Source organism: Crocuta crocuta, unplaced genomic scaffold, assembly GCF_008692635.1.
Source record: "Crocuta crocuta isolate KB4526 unplaced genomic scaffold, BGI_CrCroc_1.0 scaffold107, whole genome shotgun sequence".
Taxonomy (NCBI): Eukaryota; Metazoa; Chordata; class Mammalia; order Carnivora; family Hyaenidae; genus Crocuta; species Crocuta crocuta.
In genome coordinates this window covers 1,483,962-1,504,186 of record NW_027531877.1, presented here as the reverse complement: position 1 = coordinate 1,504,186, position 20,225 = coordinate 1,483,962, and the positions used below count along the sequence as shown (strand labels likewise).

Sequence of the window (20,225 nt, the reverse complement as noted above, 5' to 3'; positions counted from 1 at the left end):
ACAACTGCATGAAGGTGAAGGGAAGTCCACATACAGGAATCAGCAGATCTCTCCACGGGCCTAGCTCCAAAGCAAAATGCTGACACCCGTGTGGACCAGGTGGACAGAACAACCTCTTCCTCCTGTGGCCAGGGAACCTGACTTAACGACCCTGATTTCCCTGCCTGCATGTGGCCTGTCCATCCACCAGGTGGCAGTGTTCAATAATGAACAATGAAGCGTTAATTAAAGAGGGCCTCTGGCCAGCTTGAATATTGCAGGCCTCCTAATGAACGTTTGCAAGGACCACTAATTACAGTTACCTCTTCTGATGGCTGAGCAGGATTCCTTACCTTTGCACAGACATGGTTTTCTTTCTGGATCACCTTTCATTGTGTGTCTGAAACTAACAGATAGTGTTTTTAACCGATATACTGAGTACACAAGTGCCCCGGGAATGTACCAAGAGCTTTACAAAAATTACTACATTAAATTCTTGCAACTAGTTTGGCAGTGACTCATACTGCTCCCACTTTATAGATGAAGAATCTGAGGATCAGAGGGTAGCAGCTTGCCTAGGAATGCACAGCTGGTACGTAACAGTGCTGAGTTCAAATCTAGACTTGTCTGATGTCAAAGTCCAGCTATCACCATCACTGTGATCCTCTGTATTTCAAGAAGGATTTTTACTAAGATACGTGCACTGAAACAGAGTAAACTGTCTTCCAGATTAAGGTATCATAATCTCACCCATATAATACTAGTATTAGTACTAAGAAGGGAGTATTTATGTTGTAGCAAGCACCTACCTAGCTCTAGGAGCAGTTGAGAACTGAAGGAGAGAGAGACCAGAAACACTTCTGTGGACTTTAGGCAATGGCAGGCATATAGCCAGAGGACAGAGGAGTTCTGTTTTGTTTTTTGGGTTTTGGGTGTTTTTTGTTTGTTTGTTTTTACTATAACTGACAGTGCTCACAAGATGTCTTTAAAGAATCAAGGACAAACAATCATTATTTTCCTTTTGTGGATGAAGAATGTAAAAGTCAGAGAAGAAAAGTTCCTGCCTGAGGTCTCACGGCGGTTCACTGGAAGCACCCTGGAGGTTTCAGGGGCTTTCCCATGATTCTAGAAACTGGCTGATCAAAGATAGCTTCACAGTTCTGAAACAGTAAATGGTAACGCAATTCCAGAGAATATTTTACTAGCAGATGGGGGCAAATTAATGTTTATATGTTTAAAATTTCTACAGCTTGGAAGAAGATTATTACTGTTTTGTCTGTGGGTGACTGAGGGAGATTAAGGAGCTACGAATGCAGTTTATCATGACAGTTTGTCGTGGCCCCACCAAATCCACATGTTCAGGTGATGGGAGACTTAAACTGGAAGAGAAGTTACAGACAGCCTGGTGCAACTCCTTCATTTTACAGATGGGAAGACTGAAGCCCAGAGAGGAGTGACTTACTCACCATCAACCAATCAGCTGATAGCAAGATCAGACCTAGATTCTCAGAAGGGGATCCCTCACCAACACCACCAACTCCTTTCCTAGTATAGGAGACCAGAATTCAAACCAGAGGCCTGTCCAGAGTGGGCCCTTATGGGCTGCTGCTATAAATTCAAAGAAGGCCCTGAGGTCAAATATCTCTGAGAAGCATCAAGTCAAACAAAATTCAACACATCGGAACAGGACTTGTCAGAACCTTTAATGTCCTCATATTTACTGTGAATCTCCAAGAGGGAGCCAGAATATTTCCAGTTTGCCAAAATTATTTGACTTCAAAATATTTTTACTAACAGCTCACACAAAAATGGTCAGTAGGCCAAAACTGGGAAAACAATGACTTAATTTGTTATCTCAGTTTCCCAAAGTGTTTGGTCATGGAACCCCGCGTTTAAGAGTATCTCATAGAATAAACATTTCGGGAACATATTCAGGAACTGCTTCACTGAGCTATGGACAAAACAGAACCTCTTTGAGTCACAGCGTCCATCTAGCTTCATGGCTGCATTTGGAGGGTTCGCCTGCCTGGGAAACATCAAGTGTCCTCAGAGGAAATCCAGCCTCAGGAAAGGGAGATTATACAGAGTAGAGAGACACCTTTGTGAAACCTTCTAGATGAGATGTGAAAAGGTCAAGATAATTTAAGTGTTCTTTTTAGGGAGTGAGTGGGTCATTACAGTCAGAATTGGGGGAGTCAGATAAACATGGGTTTAAATTCAAAGTGTGCAATGTGTTAGCAGCGACTCTGACCTCCAGACCCCTTAAAACGGGGATAATTACATTCTGTGAAAATTGGGATAATAATAGTACCTATGGGAAAAGATGGAGAAAAACATGGAGGATGCCCTATTTGTCCAAAATAAGTACTCAAATCACTTAGGGAGCAAAGTGGGACTCCAAGAAGATGCTCGAGTAACAAAATGTGCTTATTTGAGCATTCTGCACAGTAAAAGGAGAAGAAAATCCAAGTGTGCGTAAAGAACTAAGCTGGCAGAAGAGATAGGAGCCCGTGAGTGGTGAGTCAGAGAGCACACAGCATAGGAGGGGAGGGGACACCTCAGCCCCCCAGATGGCTCACTCCCCATGGTGCTTAGAGGAGGAATTCTGCAGAGAGAATGCCTGGGAGGTGTTTTTACAGGAAATTCCCCAAGTGACCCCAGCCCAAGGTGTAACCCCACAAATCCTCATTGACGATGGTAACTCTTAGGCAACGATTGCTTCAGTTCATTTTGATTTGCAGGTAACTGACATCACATGACAACCACCCCAGAGAAGTGTTAGAGAGGCCCCAGGGAAATACCCTAAATAGGGGGTTAAGCAAAGAGCATAGGGTTTAGTTCACTTTATAAAACGTGTTCTTGAATAATGGCCCCGATCCAGTTTGTACACCTTGAATAATGTTTTCTCATTAAATTGCATCATCGTCTGAAAGATGAGTCAGTACCGTGAAGGACACCAGCTGTGGCCTTCCAGACAGGGGCCTGTGCTGTCCACTCAGCTCTGCCAAGAAAGGCTACGTGCCTTAGGCCAGCGGCTTAGTCCACTGGACTTTGGTTCACTCACCTATGAGACAAGAGGAAGGAGGTGTGGTGATTCACCAGGTATTATGGCCTCACAGGAATGGGTGTGGAGTCATAGACACCTGAGTTCCACTTCCACCTCTGCCGCTATTTAGTTCTGTGGCTTCCAGCAAGTTCCTTATCATCTGTGGAATGAGGGTGATCAGAATCAAGTGAGGTTATGGTTGTCATACTGAAATGGTATCTCTGATTGGGTCTTCAGTTGATATTGGCTTCTAAGACTTTTGCTTTAAGTTTTTTATCCTTAAATCTCTGTGTGTGTGTGTGTGTGCGCGCGTGCGTGCACAAACATAAACTTTGTTAGATCCTTCTTCCTTTTCCTGAAAAAAGAAAAAGCCATGTGAAAACAAGGGAACAGAGAAGGATTGGCCTGAGCAAAACCCTGGACTGATCCATAGGAAGACAGTCTTAAAGCTCCTCACATTTTGAGTGCTTCAAGGGCTCTGAACGCATGCGTGTAAGGAAGAACATCACCATGCCAGTATGGAGCCAGAGTAAACACAGACCTGAAACAGGAAGTGACAGGTGGGATTATTGACCCTTTCCTTCTCTTTGAAGTTTACAGCTGGCTGTTGGAACAGATAAATCCCAGACTAGCTGAGTAAGCTTTTGACTCGCTGAATAAGCTTTTACCAAACTTCTCTCTAAATTACCTTAGATGGTGAGTCCATAATTCGTTTGGTTCTCTAGGAACACACATGGGCAAGGACCGGAATCTGCCAAAGCAAAAGCGAGTCACAGACCACAGATTATTGTACTAACTGGGCCACCATAAAAAAAAATCCCTTTGATTTGTGATTCATTTCTTTTGAAAAGCGCTCTTCTGTGGGGTACTAAGGTCTTTTTGGCCATGGATTATTAAGGCTTAACCGTCTAGTACTGATATGAGGCAGAGTTTAGGTTGGAAGCTCTCTGCAGGTGACTGGACCAAATTGTAATTTTTCTGTCTATAAAGTGGGTTTTCCACACACTCTTGTGTGGAAATTTTTCTGTCTATAAAGTGGGTTTTCCACACACTCTTGTTTGTTTTTTTTAATGTTTTATTTATTTTTGAGGGAGAGAGAGACAGAGACAGCATGAACGAGGGAGGGTCAGAGAAAGGGGGAGACACAGAACCCAAAGCAGGCTCCAGGCTCTGAGCTAGCTGTCAGCACAGAGCCCAAAGTGGGGTTCGAACCCATGAACCATGAGATCATGGTCTGAGCTAAAGCCAGACCCTCAACCGACTGAGCCACCCAGGTGCCCTTACACACTCTTAATATATAGTCTTAATATATACAAATACTCTTTACATTTAAATACTCTTAGTACTCTTAATATATAAAAAGCATCAGCAAACAGAAATATGGATAAAGGACATGAACTTGCAATTTATAAAAAGAATAAATGCCTAATAATCATATGAAAGGCATTCGAGCTTACAAGTAATGAAATAATTAAAATAACAATGTGATGCTAATTTTCACCACATTAGATGGAGCAAAACAGACATTTTTTTTTGGGGGGGGTGAGACTATATAGATAACCACCTTTCTAGAGGGCAAAAACAGCAATGCATAGCCCATGTTTTAAATGTGCTCACCATTCGGCTCTGCAATCCCATTTCTTGAATTTTATTTAAAAAATTTAATGTTTATTTTTGAGAGAGAGATAGCATGTGTAAGTGCATGTGCATGGGAGAGGCAGAAAGAGAGAGAGACACAGAATCTGAAGCAGGCTCCAGGCTCTAAGCTGTCAGTACAGAGCCCCATGTGGGGCTGGAACTCACAAACCATGAGATCACGACCTGGGCGGAAGTGAACGCTTAACAAACTGGGCTACCCAGGCTTCCTTCTTTAATTTTATTTTAAGTAAATAAGCATAGAAACATAAGAATATTGAGCTCTAGGGATGCTTACCATAGGCTTCTCTCTCTGTAAGCTTTTTTTTAGTTATTGTGAATAATCTAAGTATGTCTGAAGAAAAGATTGATAGAGTTAGGGTGTATCCAGATAAATCCAGGCTTTCGAAATCATGATGTAAATACATATTCACAGTAAGTTAAATAGAAAAAAGGCAAATGATACAACTAGTATTCCTCTAAAAGACAGCAAGAACAATAGCATTATGTACATACGAGGACAAAAGCTAAGGCAAGAGTTGCTCCCAAATTTTATGCTTGGTTTACTCTGGTTGGGCAGGTGAGGACTTGAAGAATGATTTTCACTTAGTTATTTTTCCATATTGTTGGAAATCTTACACTGAGGACAAATTGCTTTTATAATCAGAAAACAGCAAATAAGGCAGAAAATAGGATAAACTATGGGAGAAAGTATGGGGAGGGGGGGCAGTACACGCATGATGAGAAAGGGCTTGCAGCTTCAATGTGGTGGAAATAAAACCTGTCATTTTACTAGCTTGGGAAAGTTACTACATATCCTCTACAAACATGTGGAAGCCTGTCACCTGGGATTTAGAACTGATGCCATGCTTGAAAGATGCTGACCTGAGCTCTGAGTCTAATTTGTTTAGATTTGTCTGTGCTACTTGGTCCATTTCCATTTAGGTCTGGTGGCTTTCCATTCTAATTACCATGCATCTCTCATGTGTCTGCTCAGATTCTGGGTGGCTTTTGTTTAAAACAGCATGTGGCTGAGGGCACCTGGGTGGCTCAGTCAGTTGAGCGTCAGACTCTCGATTTTGACTCAGGTTGTGATCCCAGGGCTGTGGCTTAGAACCCTGCATCAGGCTCCACAATGAGCATGGAGCCTGCTTGAGATTCTCTCTCTCTCTCTCTCTCTCTCTCTCCCCACCCTGCCTCTCTCCTCAGCAGACACACACTCTCTCTCTCTCTCAAATAAATTTTTAAAAAATTAAAAAAATAATAAAAGAGCCTGTGCCTGTCTTTTCTCCCAGTAGCTTTTATAGGTATAGAATGAGATAGTATCTGATGGATGGAATGCCCTTTGAAGGAAAAAAGGGGGGGGGGGAAGGGCTTGAGATTATTGTGGCTACTTTAAGTAGCACCGAGAGAACCTAAGGAAGAACCTCAGAGGTAGGTTGAGAACTGAGCTGGAGGTAGGATGACTGTACTCATTAAGTTCAGACACAACTATCTATAGTATTATCTAACAATGTCATCCCTTTGGAGGGTAAGGGAAGAGAGCTTAAAATTTTATAATCAACTAAAATTGATGATGACATTTTCCTACTTAAAACCTATCAATGGCTCCACCATGGTTTTTGGAGTCAGGTTGGAAATCCTTAGCCTGGAGAACATGATCTGGCTCCTCCTATTGACCTCTTAAGGTCTGTCTCTCATTGTTGCCACTGTTCTCTGCTCTAATCTTCCTTGTTCTTCCTCATTATGTCAACTGGTTCACATTTCTGTGTGTCCCCAATCCAACCTAGAAAGCCTTTTACAGACTTGTGTCGGCATCACCACTCACTCTCAATGCCCTTGTTCTTTTTTTAGTTCCCCCAATCCCTGTGTCTCCAACCTTTTCCCTTTTCCTGGCTCACTCCTGCTAATTCTTCACCTTTTGATACCCAGCTCAAACACCACCTTCAGGAGTCCAGAAGCCTTTCCTTTGTCCTCTCTGCCCCAACCCTGACTTAGCCCCTACCCCACGCCCATAGCCTCAGCATCACCTTGCTACATCTGTTCTTTCACACATGCGTTAATAAATATTTCATGTTCTTGCTCTCTGCCAGGCAGTTGGCTCAGTATGGGGTGGAGATAAAGCAGATTAAGGCAGAGATCCTGTCTTTGTGAAGTTCCTAATCTATTGTAGTACTTGACACTCTGTACTATAATCACTCCCTTCCTTCCGAGTCTCCTCCACCAAACTGTGGGCTTCTTGAAGTCAGGATCACGTCTCAATCCACTTTAATTCCCCAGTCCCAGAAACATCAGGGACTGAGTAAATATATGTTAATCATTGAACAATTGGATGAAGAAATTAATGCCAAAAAATCATGCTTGGCAGACAGGTTCTGAGCATTTATTACAAAATTCTATTTACTTTTCAGTGACTACCTTTGACGACAAAGACCTTAGACTTAGAATTTCTAGGTTTCTACTGCACTCTCCCTTTGGACTAAAACATGAACCTGAATTACTCAGTGTATTTTTCTATATATTTGTTAAAACACCTTGAAAATGTTGCATTTGGTAGCATTAAGACTGCTATGTAAGAACATAATACTGAACTGGGAGTAGTTTTAAAGAACATCTCAACAACTATTTTCAATGATTTGGATCCCACAACCAACTGCTTACTAGCTGGACAATCTTGGGTATATAGTTTAATTTTTCTGTGCCTTAGTTTTCTCGTCTCTGAACTACGGATGATAGAACCCACTGCGGAAGGTTGCTGTGAGATTTAGACAAGCTAGGACATAGAAAGAACATATTTCACAATAGGTTGAATACTATGATGGTAAAGCTCATTATCTGAAGCAGAAGGGTTAGAGACAGTTATGTACTGATTAAGACTATGGCCTTTGGAGGCGGACGATGCTGAGGTTGTATCCTGGCTCTGTTATTTATTAACCATGTGATTCAGGATACGTTACTCAACCTTTCTGAACCCTGGTATTCTCTTGTCTTTATGGTGTTCTCTTGGGGCGCCTGGTGGCTCAGTCAGTTGAGCATCTAACTCTTGATATTGGCTCAGATCATGAGCTCACGGTTATAAGATATAGGCCCTTGTCAAGCTGTGTACTGACAGCATGGAGACTGTTTGGGATTCTCTCTCTCCCTCTCAGTCTCCGCCCCTCCCCTGTTCTCTCTCTTCCCCACCTCCAAATAAACAAATACATAAACTTTAAAAATAAAGTAAATGGTGTTCTCTTTAATAAATAGATCAGGAAATTCTTGTGAGGATTAAGTGAAAATCATGATATAAAGATTGATGAGAGCATGGAAAGTGATAAGTAAATGTAATTTTTAAGAGTTATGACGAATCATAAGGTTGGTTATAGAAGATGGCCGACACTGCCCCTATAGTTTCCTCATCTCTCCTTAGAAGGAAAATATGTCATACCTAAAGAGAGTGTTCATGTAGACAGATCAAGTATGGGATATTCCCTTCAAAAAGGAATTGCAAACATCTCTATAGGATTGAGGTATTTGGAACAAATATGAAGACTCAGTTCAGCTGAGTGGAGGGCTGGTAAAGACACAGAAGGGCTAGAGACCGTGCATCCTGAGGGTTCTCATGGGAAATGAAAGGTGTGCTCTTCATAGATGGTGTCTGGAGTTTGAAATGGTGAGGCCCTTAGTAGATCTGTGGCTACAGCTGCTTGGTATCTTATCTGAGGGGTTCTGGATATTGGTTATTTGATTAATGTCTTGGCACCAACATTTGGAGAAAGAAAAACAGTAAATATGACATACGATGATTGTTTCCCAGGTCAACTTTTCCCACTTCTCCAGTTATTTGATCCTTTTTCCCGTCCCAATGATCCCTTTAAGTTTTGAGCAAGTGTATAGACTTTGACATTCAGTCAACTCAGTGGGATGTAATTGTAGCCTTCCCTACAGGATTTCCTATTTCCTTGTCAAGTAGTAAGTATGTCTTTGAAATGACAACTAGGGAAGAAAGAATTTGGTCTTGCATTTACTCTTCTCTAACGCCACCACCAGCCCACTGGTCTTGGCATAAATTAGAAACAGGTACCCTTTCTTCAAGAAATTTTGCTGCCATATGAAAGAAATTATTGCAATAAATATACAAAATTGTTATGACTGTAATGTGATTGGTGCCCCCAAGGTTTAATAGCATATAACTTAGATATAACTTACATAACGTTATGTCCTAGCTACCTCTCCCTTCTTCCATTTCTTCCTTATTTTATCTTCATTAATCATGCCTCAGAAGATGTTTTTATTTGCCTATATCCCATCAACCAGAATCTGATGAACTTCTCTCTCCAAAACTTAAGTTAAACACACTCTTTGAGGAAACCATCCCTAAACTTAATCCCTATGGACTAAGGAAAAGTCTTACACTGCCCTTCTTCTCTGCTAGCATCGTGCATGGGACACACTCCTAGCATTGAATTCCTTGTGCTGGATTGCAATTATTTGTTTGCATGACTGGCTCCTGTTCTAAACTCTGAGAGTCTATAACATGGCCACCTCAGAGGTTTATGAAAGTGGAGATTCGTGGGCCTGACTCCTCATTTCCTGAGTCAGAATTGCTGGGCACAGAATCTCAAAAGCTGCATTTCTAAATAAGACTTACGTGGAGCAGCTTAAGTCCTCTACATTTTTTTTTTAATTTTTTTAATGTTTTATTTATTTCTAGGAGAGAGAGAGAGAGACAACATGAGCAGGGGAGGGTCAGACAGAGAGGGAGTCACAGACTGAAACAGGCTCCAGGCTCTGAGCTGGCAGTCAGCACAGAGCCCGACGCGGGGCTCGAATCCACGAACCGCGAGATCATGACCTAAGCGAAAGTCAGACGCTTAACCAACTAAGCCACCCAGGCGCCCCTTAAGTCCTCTACATTTTGAAGCTCACTTCTCTAGAGAGCAAGACACATGTTTAACGGCAGTCAGTGAGATATCAGGCATTGAGTTCCACGTGAAGAATGCCTTGGCTATGCATGCCTTCCCAGTAAGAAATATTTTTGAGTCCCAAAATGTATTGGAAATTATAAGGTGTGTCTGTATTGCTTTTTTGAAAGAGGTTAACTCTCAAGTCTTTGAACTAGTGTATGTTTGGCATTGGGGGAGTTAACGAAAGGAATAGAGGGCACTCTGAATTTGAAGTAGTTATTAAACTTTTAAAAGAAGCATGATGACAATATCCTGGGTTATTTTAAAAACTGGCTGGCTCAGTTGGACATATTTTTCTTCCCAAGATCAAAAGACTAATGTTTGGTCAAATGCAGGTTGATAAAATCATGAGCAAGCTCTTTGGGGAGTGACCAGAGCCATTAGTTTTGTGTGATGACAGCTTCGCATAGTTGTGGATCAGATAGGAGAACGAAGACTGCAAGTCAAGAATTCAGGCAGAGGTTTTCCATTCATGGGATTTGATTGTCCAGGATACAGAACTGTACACTGACCTTGTAATAATAAATAGGAATAGTTGTGAGCAACAAGCATATAGAACTTCAGTGTGATGGAACTGCTTTAATTCAAGTTCATTAAAATCTTTTTGTAAATCCTGAAGAACACATGCCATTTGTCTTTATACTGAGATCTAATGACTTTGTGTATGCCTCTTTAGAGCCCATTTTCCCAGGACTCCTGAGAAGTTTGACTCTTGTCAATTATAATCTGTCATGTGACCAGATACAGGGACAGAACCCATCACCTCGCCCGTGTAGAGATAAATCAGAGCACCTGCACTCAGAGCAGGCTCTTTTGATCCAGTTCATCTCGAGTTGTTTTCAAAGAGACTATTTCTCTCAAGAATTATTCAACAGGCATTCATTGCATGACTTTATTTCCACAGATCTAACAGTACTATGCATTGGAGATACTTTGTAAGTTACTTATAGGTAAGGTGCTTACATTTATCTGGAAACAAAGAACTTAGGATTTTATTAGGAGACAGTTTAAAGCATTCTATAACTGAGTGCTTTGCTCTAGTGACTTGCTGTTCAAAATATGACCTCAGGACCAGTAGCATTAGTGTCACCTGGTACTTGTTAGACATGCAGACACTTGGGCTCAAATGCAGACCTACTGAATAGGTATCTGCTATTTAATAAGATCCCCGTGTGATTTATGTTCACATTAAAGACTTAACCAGTGGATTTTTGGATCCACGTTGAGCTGGATGCATTAGAATCACCTGGGGGGTAGTAATTATTTCTGTTCCTAGGCTTCAACCCTAGTATATTATATTTTAGCTTAATGAGTAAGAGTATGAGCTCTTGGTGAAGACTGGGTAGGTTTCAGTTGTGGTTTGTCTCTCTCTAGGTGTATTAACAGCTAAACAGTCCAACCTGACTGGGTCTGTTGCCTCATCAATGAAAGAGGGAAATGATAACTATTTGGCAGGGCTATTGGGAGATAAGATATTTATCCTGGTCTTGGTATATAGTAAGCAATTGAAGAAATGCTCTCTATTCTTTTTGTAATAGTGAAGTTTGGGAACCACTGCACTGTGGAAATGTACTTGGTTTATTTCACTGATCAGAAAATGGGTCTCCTTGGGCAAGAGTTGAGTGAGTAAAGGAAATGCTCAGTAATTCCATCACGACCATACCCTCAACATGTGTGCAAGGGTACGCGTTTGGTGCATGTATTTTCCTGCAGCTATGGATTCTCTTTAATTTGTAAATTTTCCAGAGGTACAGATGATCTACCATCTCAAAAACTGGCCCAGGCATCATTTCAACACTGATTATTCCACATTAGCAGGGCAGTACTTTACTAGAGGGTCCTAATATGCTCAAGGAGTCCTAGAGAGTTAATACCAAGAAAATGCCTCTAGAAGGAGTGAGGAGTTCAGAGGTGGAGAGAATTTGACTCCATGCTCCCTAAGTTGAAAAAAAGTCTCTCTTGGTAAAACTAAAATATGTTTTCTTTTCATCTTTAAGACATGCTTATATAGCATGGTATTTATGGGGAAAAGAAAATTACACATATACACATACCCTGATTGAACTCAGATAGCAATCAGTAGAGCACTCATACTCCAATTTAGAAATAATGGAGTCTGTTATATATGTGTATGTATATATGTTGTATATCTGCGTGTGTATATATAATATACATATTATACATAACATATATAATAACTAGTCCATTATTACTGGTTGATGCTATTTAACAGTTTCTTGAATTCTCTTATAACACATCTATCTGTTTTCTGGCTTTGAAAGTCTTCTTAAAATATCCACATTTATTTTTAGATATGTGCATTCTTACATAGAAATTTGTCACTGCATGCTGTTGTTGCTTGCGGTAACTGTTGTCTTTTAAGTCTCTTTTTAAGAGTTAAATGGGAGTAGTAACTAACTCATAAGATTATTGTAAAATAAATGGGCTCACTGCAATGTTGAACACAGGCTAAGTGCTCCATGAATGGTGGCCATTCATACCATATTCACTTCTTCACTAGTGGGGTTCATTTCTTTCTGTCAATTCATCAAATTCAGTTTTGGATCACTGTATTTCATTTCATTATTTATATGACAAGTATTTGACCAGTTCAGATAACACTTTTGAACTCATTTTTGCCTCTCCCCAACTAAATGATGGGAAGTTCCTCTCAGTTCAAAGTAAAATTCTTGTTTCCATGATCATATGTGGCAACCCAGTTAAACTCCATGCTGACAGCTGGCTGTTTCCATTGTTTCCTAGAGGATAAAACTGTATACTTTATACTAGGAAACCTTGGTAACATTTTTGCAAATCACTTAGAGTATTGTCTTTCAGACCTATTATAAATTGCAAATAGCAATGGTAAGTGTATGTGTATATATTTTTAATGTAACAGCTATAGGTCAGTTTAATAAAGGAAGTAGATACTTTATCAGAAGCCATACTGCAGATTTAATCATAATTAGTAATTTTATTCAGATGTGGATTCATGAGCATTTCTCATTCTATTTTCTAAGTTACAATTCCAAATAGATCAGTGGTAAGGCATATGATTTGGTATCAGTCATTTGGCTTTTGGCTTGTGAAACAAGGGCTTTTAAATGGTGTGGATTTTTAAAAAATACATTTTACCTGTTAAAATCAGGTATGACTATTTTTAAATCTTTGTGTCTGTGCCCTCAAACTTACTATGGTTATAGTCCCCCATCCCTTTTATTCATTATCTGCTGGTTCCCATTCACTTACTATCATTGTGTCGCAAGTGAATAACAATTCCGGCTGGCCATTTTCTAAATAATGTGAGTCACCCATGTAACAGCCAAGGTTAGTCACATAATCTCATTCACTCACACTCCTCCTACCCTGGCCATAATTTACTACCACTCCAGGTAACGCAGGCTACTTATAACATTGTACCTTATAGAGCTCTTCGTTTGCAGGCAAGGGAAACCAACTCTGGCTAGCTTTAGCAAAATAGGACATTTTTGGCAGAACCTGGGTAGCTCGACAAATGGAAAGTCTGGCTGAGAAAGGGCAGGAATCAGGGCAGCTCAGGGTGTCTAGATATTTCTGTCATCTGGAAGCTATTCAGAATGAATCGGCCCTAACCTTGTTTTTTTCTTGTCCTTGCATTGCTCAGCTCAAGGTCCAAAGTCTTAAGAGAGAAAACCTGATTATCTTAGCTTGGATCACAGACAGGGCTTCCTAAATGACAGTTTCACTAAGATCATAGACAATGTTGGAGGATGATGTTACCAGTCAAATGAATGAGTGAATGGATGCAAGAAAAAGTCACTGCAAGCACTTTATGGTATTGTTTACCTGGTTCATAATGACAAATGTTTATTACAAAAAATGTTTCCACCCAAAGAAGGCCAAAAAGTAAAATCTAAAGGGCAGTAAATGAAGACAGAGTTAATCTCTTCCTCCTGTGGGAAGATAATGAAGACCATGAAAATATTTTCAGATTGTTCAGGTAGGCAGAGTTTTATCTGTAGAACTTCAGAATTAGAAAACGCTAAAGGTGACAAATTTCAGTGATTCTAAAACACCGGGATAGACCAGCTGTATTAAGTCACCACAGAGCTTTAAGAAAATAAAGACTCCAGAGTCCCACACTCAGAAATAGTGTGTTATTTAGTAGCGCCCAGGTGGCTCAGTCAGGTAAGCATCTGAGTCTTGATTTCAGCTCAGATCATGATCTCATGGTTCATGAGGTCGAGCCCTGTGTCAGGCTCTGTGCTACCAGAGCTACCAGCTTGGGATTCTCATTCTCTTCTTTCTTTTTTGTCCCTCCTCCACTCATTCATTCATTCTCTCTCTCTCTCTCAAAATAAATAAACTTTAAAAAATATGTTATCTAAATCTGTAGTTTATCTCCAAGAATAAATTTGAAGGACTGCCAAGCTGGTAAGTGGAGACCCCAGATAGAGGGCCATTTGCTTGGGCCTCACATTCATGAAGAATCTCAAATTTAAATGATCGACCTTATAGGCTACATGAGATTGTATGCTATCATAGAACCAGAGTGCCAGGAATGACAAATGACAGCAGCCATACTCTTAGTTTTGCATCCCATATGACCTAAACATCTGGACCTTGAGAATAAAATATGTGTTGTGTACCTGTTAGTTACCTGGTACATGGCACACCTGTGTAGTGACCTGATTGCACTAAAAGCATTAATCGGTTAATTGTAAACCTATGAAATATATCATAACTTTGATCACCCTTTTGACATACCTTCAGGCAAGAAGCCTGCTCTCTCTTGGCGTCTGTGAGGTACAAGACTGTGAGGTACATGCCTGAGTACACACATCCCTGATGCTGAGAGCCCTCCTAGGGACACTGTGGGCTGCCTAACCGGCAATTCTTTAACCACACATGTATCACCTCCTGGAGCTTTTAAAAAGTACCAATGCTTGGCATCACTGCAGACCAATTCAGTCTGAACTAGGGATGGGTCCCAAATATCTCTGTTTTTCAAAGACTTTCTAGTTGACTTATTTACTGTATAGCCAGGTTCAGACCACTATATTCAAAGTAAAAAAAAAAATTATCACACACCCAAGGATCAGTGGAACAACTGTCAGGTTCTGATGTCTGTCTCTGACAGCAGCACCAGGAAAGCTGTTCTCTGAGCACCATTGTCCTGATTGTGTCAAAGATTATCAAGCTCTAATCATCTGTGAGAATCCAGTAAGTGCATCACCTCTACCATGCAGCCTTCCAAACCTAGCCAAGCAACGATGACCATCCTGTCTTCTATCCCAGGATTCACCCGTGGAGATCGATTACAAATGGAGATCCATAACCCGCATTTCAAAAGTCTCAGGGATAAGGCCTGAGATACTGTGTCTTCAGTAAACTTTTTGGACAATTCTTATGTTCAGCCGCTGTAAGACACATCCCTCTCTGTCCCCATGGCATATGTACATACTTCTCTTATTACACATTCATTCAATTATAATGACGTATTTACCTTTTGTATTCATCTACTAAGGCATGAGCTCCTTAAAAGCAAGGATGATATGTTAATCAATTTGGATTCCCAGAGCCTAGCAGAATTCTCTCAATAGATGTTTTTGCATCAAATGAACAATATGATCAAATCTCAAAACCTTTTCTTTAATTTTCTTTAATTTCTTACAGGGATGAATGGATTTAAGAAAATAAAGTTATAAGGATAGAATGATTTTTTACCCTTTCTTTTCTACATAGTGTAAGCCTTCTTCTTACAATTTTTTTTGAGTACCTATTTTATGCCAAGTACTATTAGACACTAGAAACAGAATAATAATAGCTAGAATTTATTGAAAAGTTGCCATGATAGATTAATTCATTTCATTCTCATAGCAACCTGAGATATAGGTATTACTATTGGTCCTAATTTTACAGGTGAAGTGAGGCACAGAGAGGGTAGGTAATACACTTAAGTCACACACCATAGGAGATAATGGAAGCAGTGTCTGAACACAGTCTGAATCCAGGCACAGCTTCTGAGCCTGATGGTGCTTCTTACCTCTGAATGATGTATAAAGCACGGTCCCTGATCCTAAGGAGCTCACAGCCTCGTGAGAGAGATGGACAGTGTCAAAACATAGTCTCTGATGTATTAGAGTTCTATAGAGGAAGGGGAAACGTTTGTAAAAATAAAACTCAATAAAAACTCAAGAACTTTTCATTTTTGCCTTGAGATGAGTAAGGGAAGCATAATAATGAAGATTTCACAGAGGAGACTTGGGCTGAACCATGAAAGATCATTACTAGAATGTGGCCAAAGAGAGGGCGAAACAAGAGTGTATATGGACAGGCTGGGTGTATTTATGATGGCTCCAGAGAAGGCAGTGGTAGATGGTGAGATGAGAAAGGGCACTATTGGCAGATAAAACAAGAAAAGTGTGCATAGCCATTAGAACTCTTACAGAAGGTCTGATTCAAACTGACTTCAGCAACAAGAGACTGTCTTGTCTCATTAAACAGAGCCAGAAATAGGACTGGCCTTGAGTACAAGGGTATAAGACTTCAAACCATGTGCTTAAGCATCTAGTGATTTTCTTATCATCTCTCAACTTGGCTTCTGGCTTTTAGCTCCATTCTCTGGCTGCGGCTCCAAAACATAATCATCTCTGGCTCAAAGTACTGAACTCGGCAACTCAGGGAGTCCAGTTTTCCAACAGTTTGAGAAAACCCACAGACATAAATTGCACTGACCCTGATTGATCAGATTTGAGTCATAAGCTGGTCCCTGCGATCCTTAACCCAATCACCAGAGAGTGGAAAGCACAATTTATTTGGCCTTAGTCACATACTTCTCCTTTGGAAGTCATGCAGTAGTCACGGAGCATATGAGCAGAGAAGACATATACCCCAAAGGAGAATTGGGGTATCATGGTCATAAGAAGAGGAACTCAATGCTGAGTGGAAACATAACAAATACCCACTAGAGTAGAAGTTCAGTTTTTGAGAGTCCCTGAGTGTCACCTGCAAGCTGATCAAGGCTTTTTTGCATCCCATCATGGAGTTTCTTTCCCAACCCCAGGCAGTGAGCTTTGTTTGTCACTGGCCATGCAGAGACTTCTGTTTTCTTCTTTTGAGCTCAGACTGAGTTGAAAAGCAGGCTTCTGTTTCCCCTTCAGTTACGAGGATGTTCACCATGGAACAAGATACAGGATTACAAACAATTTTTTGGATTTCCAGAGAAAGCCTCTCAGGCTCTCTCTGCTGAGTATTTGCCAAATCTGCCTAATTAGACCACCTCCTCCCCACCTACATAATCTCCATCCTTTTGGCAGCCACTTTCTTGAAGGGAAGTTCCTGAGACAGGAATTGTTTAGATGGAAACAATCCTTCTGTAATAGCCTTGGCCTCCTCTGGAATGAACTGAGCATTTGCAGTGGTGAAGCCATGTTTTATTTATGTTATTTCCTTGAGACCTCTGGTTAGCATCTCTATTTGCAATGCAGATCAGAATAGAAAAGGTTTTACATATTCTACATACACTTCTCCTATACATCCACGTTCAGTGACAAATTGTAATCTCTTGGCCCAGCAGTTCTAGTGTGATTTCAGATAATAAAAATACTCGCCGCTTTACAGTTCTAACTTATGCTAATCCACTCAGTCTTCCAAAAAGCCGAGACTAAGCAGCAGACTTGGGGACTCAGAGAAGTAACACCATTGATTACAGTGTCGTTTGAAGGGACAATTCAGTGAGATGCTCTCACTTACACCCCAGAACTCAGAAGGGAAGAACAGATAACCATGGATTCAAGTATCACTTAGCATGCAAGTTCTTGCTGGTGTTCCATTAGGCTCCAAGTGAAAAAACAAAAACAAAAAAAAAAACAAAACAGAGCCACACTGGAGGAAACAAACAAACAAAAAAGGACCTTGTCTCTCTGCATCTGGTACTGCCTGCAAGTGGAATGCTTAAGTTTGCACGAGGGGGAGTTGGACTATACTAGCTACTGGCTAATTGTAGGCCCTTTTGTGTAAGGCATTGTTTAAGTAGCTACAGTTTGGGGAATGGAGCACAAGGGTAAAAAGGTTTTAGATGAGTGATTTCATAGAATCCATAGGAGTAAAAACTGGATTGGCTCAAACAGTAACATTAGAATTCACGCTAAATTTAGCATTAGAATTAACAACCCAAATGTAGGAGATTCCACTCAGCCTTCTGGTCACCTGTGGCCACTGCGTAATCCCAATATTTTCACCAGCATCTTATGTCACACGGGCCATGAGGCAGGGATCCATAGTAACACTTTGTTCTCCAAAAGACCTGACACAGGTACGTGTTACCTCCATTTCTAGCCCTCAGCTTATTCTTGGAAACAATGGTTCTTCTTCCATTCTATCAGCAATATTTTTTCTCAGGTTAGCTTGCCGTGCATGATGATTTTCTGCTTTCAAATATCAGACTCATGTGTACCTAATATAATATCGTATTATCAATGATGACAGGGCTGAAAATGCCTGTCCCTACTGTCCTATAAGCTTTGAGGAAAACAAGTTGCCATTTCCATTTCCCCTTGGCTCTCCTAGTGAGTGTGCCCTGGAAACACAGCCATTGAACAGCAGTAGCAACTAGTACAGAAACACAACTCAGCTCCTGGTAACTGAAAGCCTCTGGGTTGCGGTGGGGATCAAGGTAATCCGTACATTGGACTTGGACAGACCCAAGCAGCTCTTATAATTCAGACCTTGAATTGTGGCCTAATTCTGGGGGAATTCACTGCTGTCCACGATAGAAATCTGTTTGGCAGAGGAGAAATGTTTGTTTTAAAATGAAATTCATTTGGTTAATAATTACCCACCCAGTTAGGTTGCTTTCTACAATTCTGTAAATAAAATTTCCTGCATTGCCTTCCCCAGTGATGGATGAAATGTGAATTTAGCTTTTGAGGAATGGATTCTTAGAATATAGTCAAGTCCTCATTTCCCTGTTGGTAATAGTTGCGTCTAATGTTTTCTGGCTATTTTTCCTCCTGAATAATTAGATGATGCAGCACACAGAAAGCACCAAAGAGGCATTCATCAGGAGTTGGAGAGATTCAACATGGGTCACTAAGGTCCCATATGTTGGCCTAATTTGAAAAGAAATGCTACAAACTGTGGCCAACATATATTAGAAGCCAGGATGTCTATCTGGGTAATTGGGTTTCTACAAATCCTCAGTTGTCCGTTAGAACATGTCTGTCAGATAGTCGAAGCAGCAAGTTACACAAGGGACACATTTGGCTAAATAACAGAAGTTGATCTGATCACCAATTTGCAGTACCTTTTAAATGAAAGCAAAATATTAGGCTCCTCTGAGAAGCCTTATCAGACGTTTGTGTTTTTTTCTCCATATCCCTCCAGATGCCCTCTTTTGTTTACGTTTGATTATATAAATGTATATAATACTCTTTAAATATAATAAATACCCTTTATATATATATATAGCTCTTATATGGTATATCTTTTTAATAATATATATATTACATTTGTATATATAGTTTTTAAATGTTGACTATCAAGGGTGGGGGTGGAAGCAGGGAAGGAAGGTTGAAAATAAAATTTTACTGATAATATCAGCTTTTCCGGGTGCCATCAGCTTGAAATAAATAGAGCTCTTAGACCGCCTACACAGCCTTCTTGCTTATGTGAATATTCTTCCATTTTTTAGCCTTAAAACACAGGACACAATTCTGCTTTCTCAGTAGATATATCGAGTTTCAATCAGACTATGTAAGAACCCAACCAAATAAGATCTAGTACAGGTCAATCACTGTAATAATGTGGAAGGGCTAAGAATGCTGCTTTATTTAATCTTATGATTTCTTTAAACGTTTCACATAATTTGAAGTTTGCCTGGGTTGCATAATTTGATAATGAAAAGAAAATAGGATTGTGGAACCTACTTCTCTCTCCCCGTCTCTCTCTCTCTTTCTCTCCGATCCACAGCTTGAAAATACCTTTTCAGTCCCTTCCCTTCAATTAATGAAATAGTTTCCCACCCCACTCCCATCCTGCCTGGAGACAGCATTGCCATGGTTACCTGGATACCTGTTCTCAAAGAATATATGTAGTAGCAATCGACAATTTAAACGTCTCAATGTGTTGCACTTAGGAACAGTAATGAGACCATTATGAAACTACTTGTAGTGAAAATACTATTGATGTTACAGTCTAAAGATTAAAACTTTAATTTGTATTCATTTACTCATTTAAAGAGATAAGGATGAGGAGGCTGATCTCTGTGCTGAATAGCAAGTCACTGGCATGAAATGCCATCCACCTGAGACAAGATATTGAGGCTGCCTCTTCTTGAATACATGTTGAAAAGACAGAGAACAGACAAAATTACCTAACAACCTAATGGAAAGTTAAGAGGAAAAGACCAGTGTGAAGATGGTGTATTTGGAGAACAAATGTTCTTGAATAGCGAATCCATGTGAGGGTCCAGAAAAAGAGATACTGAGGGATGTTGTCTTCATTTTATCGGAAGATACTGTTTCGGTAAGCTTGATTGAAACTCCTCATATGGGCTTGTACCAGTTTTCTCTGGGGAGAAGCATACTTCCCTCTGTGATTTAGCTTTTTTGCCTTCCAAAACTTCCATTGCCTCTCTG

At 40.3% G+C, this 20,225-nt stretch overlaps 1 protein-coding gene and 1 long non-coding RNA gene across 6 annotated transcripts in view; one reads left to right on the top strand and one right to left on the bottom strand.

The window, feature by feature from the left end:
- PPP2R2B (protein phosphatase 2 regulatory subunit Bbeta) overlaps positions 1-20,225 on the top strand; it is a 453,296-nt gene that overhangs the window by 97,741 nt on the left and 335,330 nt on the right. The gene's annotated exons all lie outside the window — the stretch shown is intronic.
- LOC144239040 (uncharacterized) overlaps positions 2,839-20,225 on the bottom strand; it is a 37,566-nt gene continuing 20,179 nt past the window's right edge. The window contains exons 4-5 of the long non-coding RNA XR_013337296.1: positions 3,714-3,776; positions 2,839-3,185 (exon numbers count right to left, since the gene is read on the bottom strand). This is a non-coding gene — a long non-coding RNA (uncharacterized LOC144239040). The remainder of the gene's footprint in view (positions 3,186-3,713; positions 3,777-20,225) is intronic.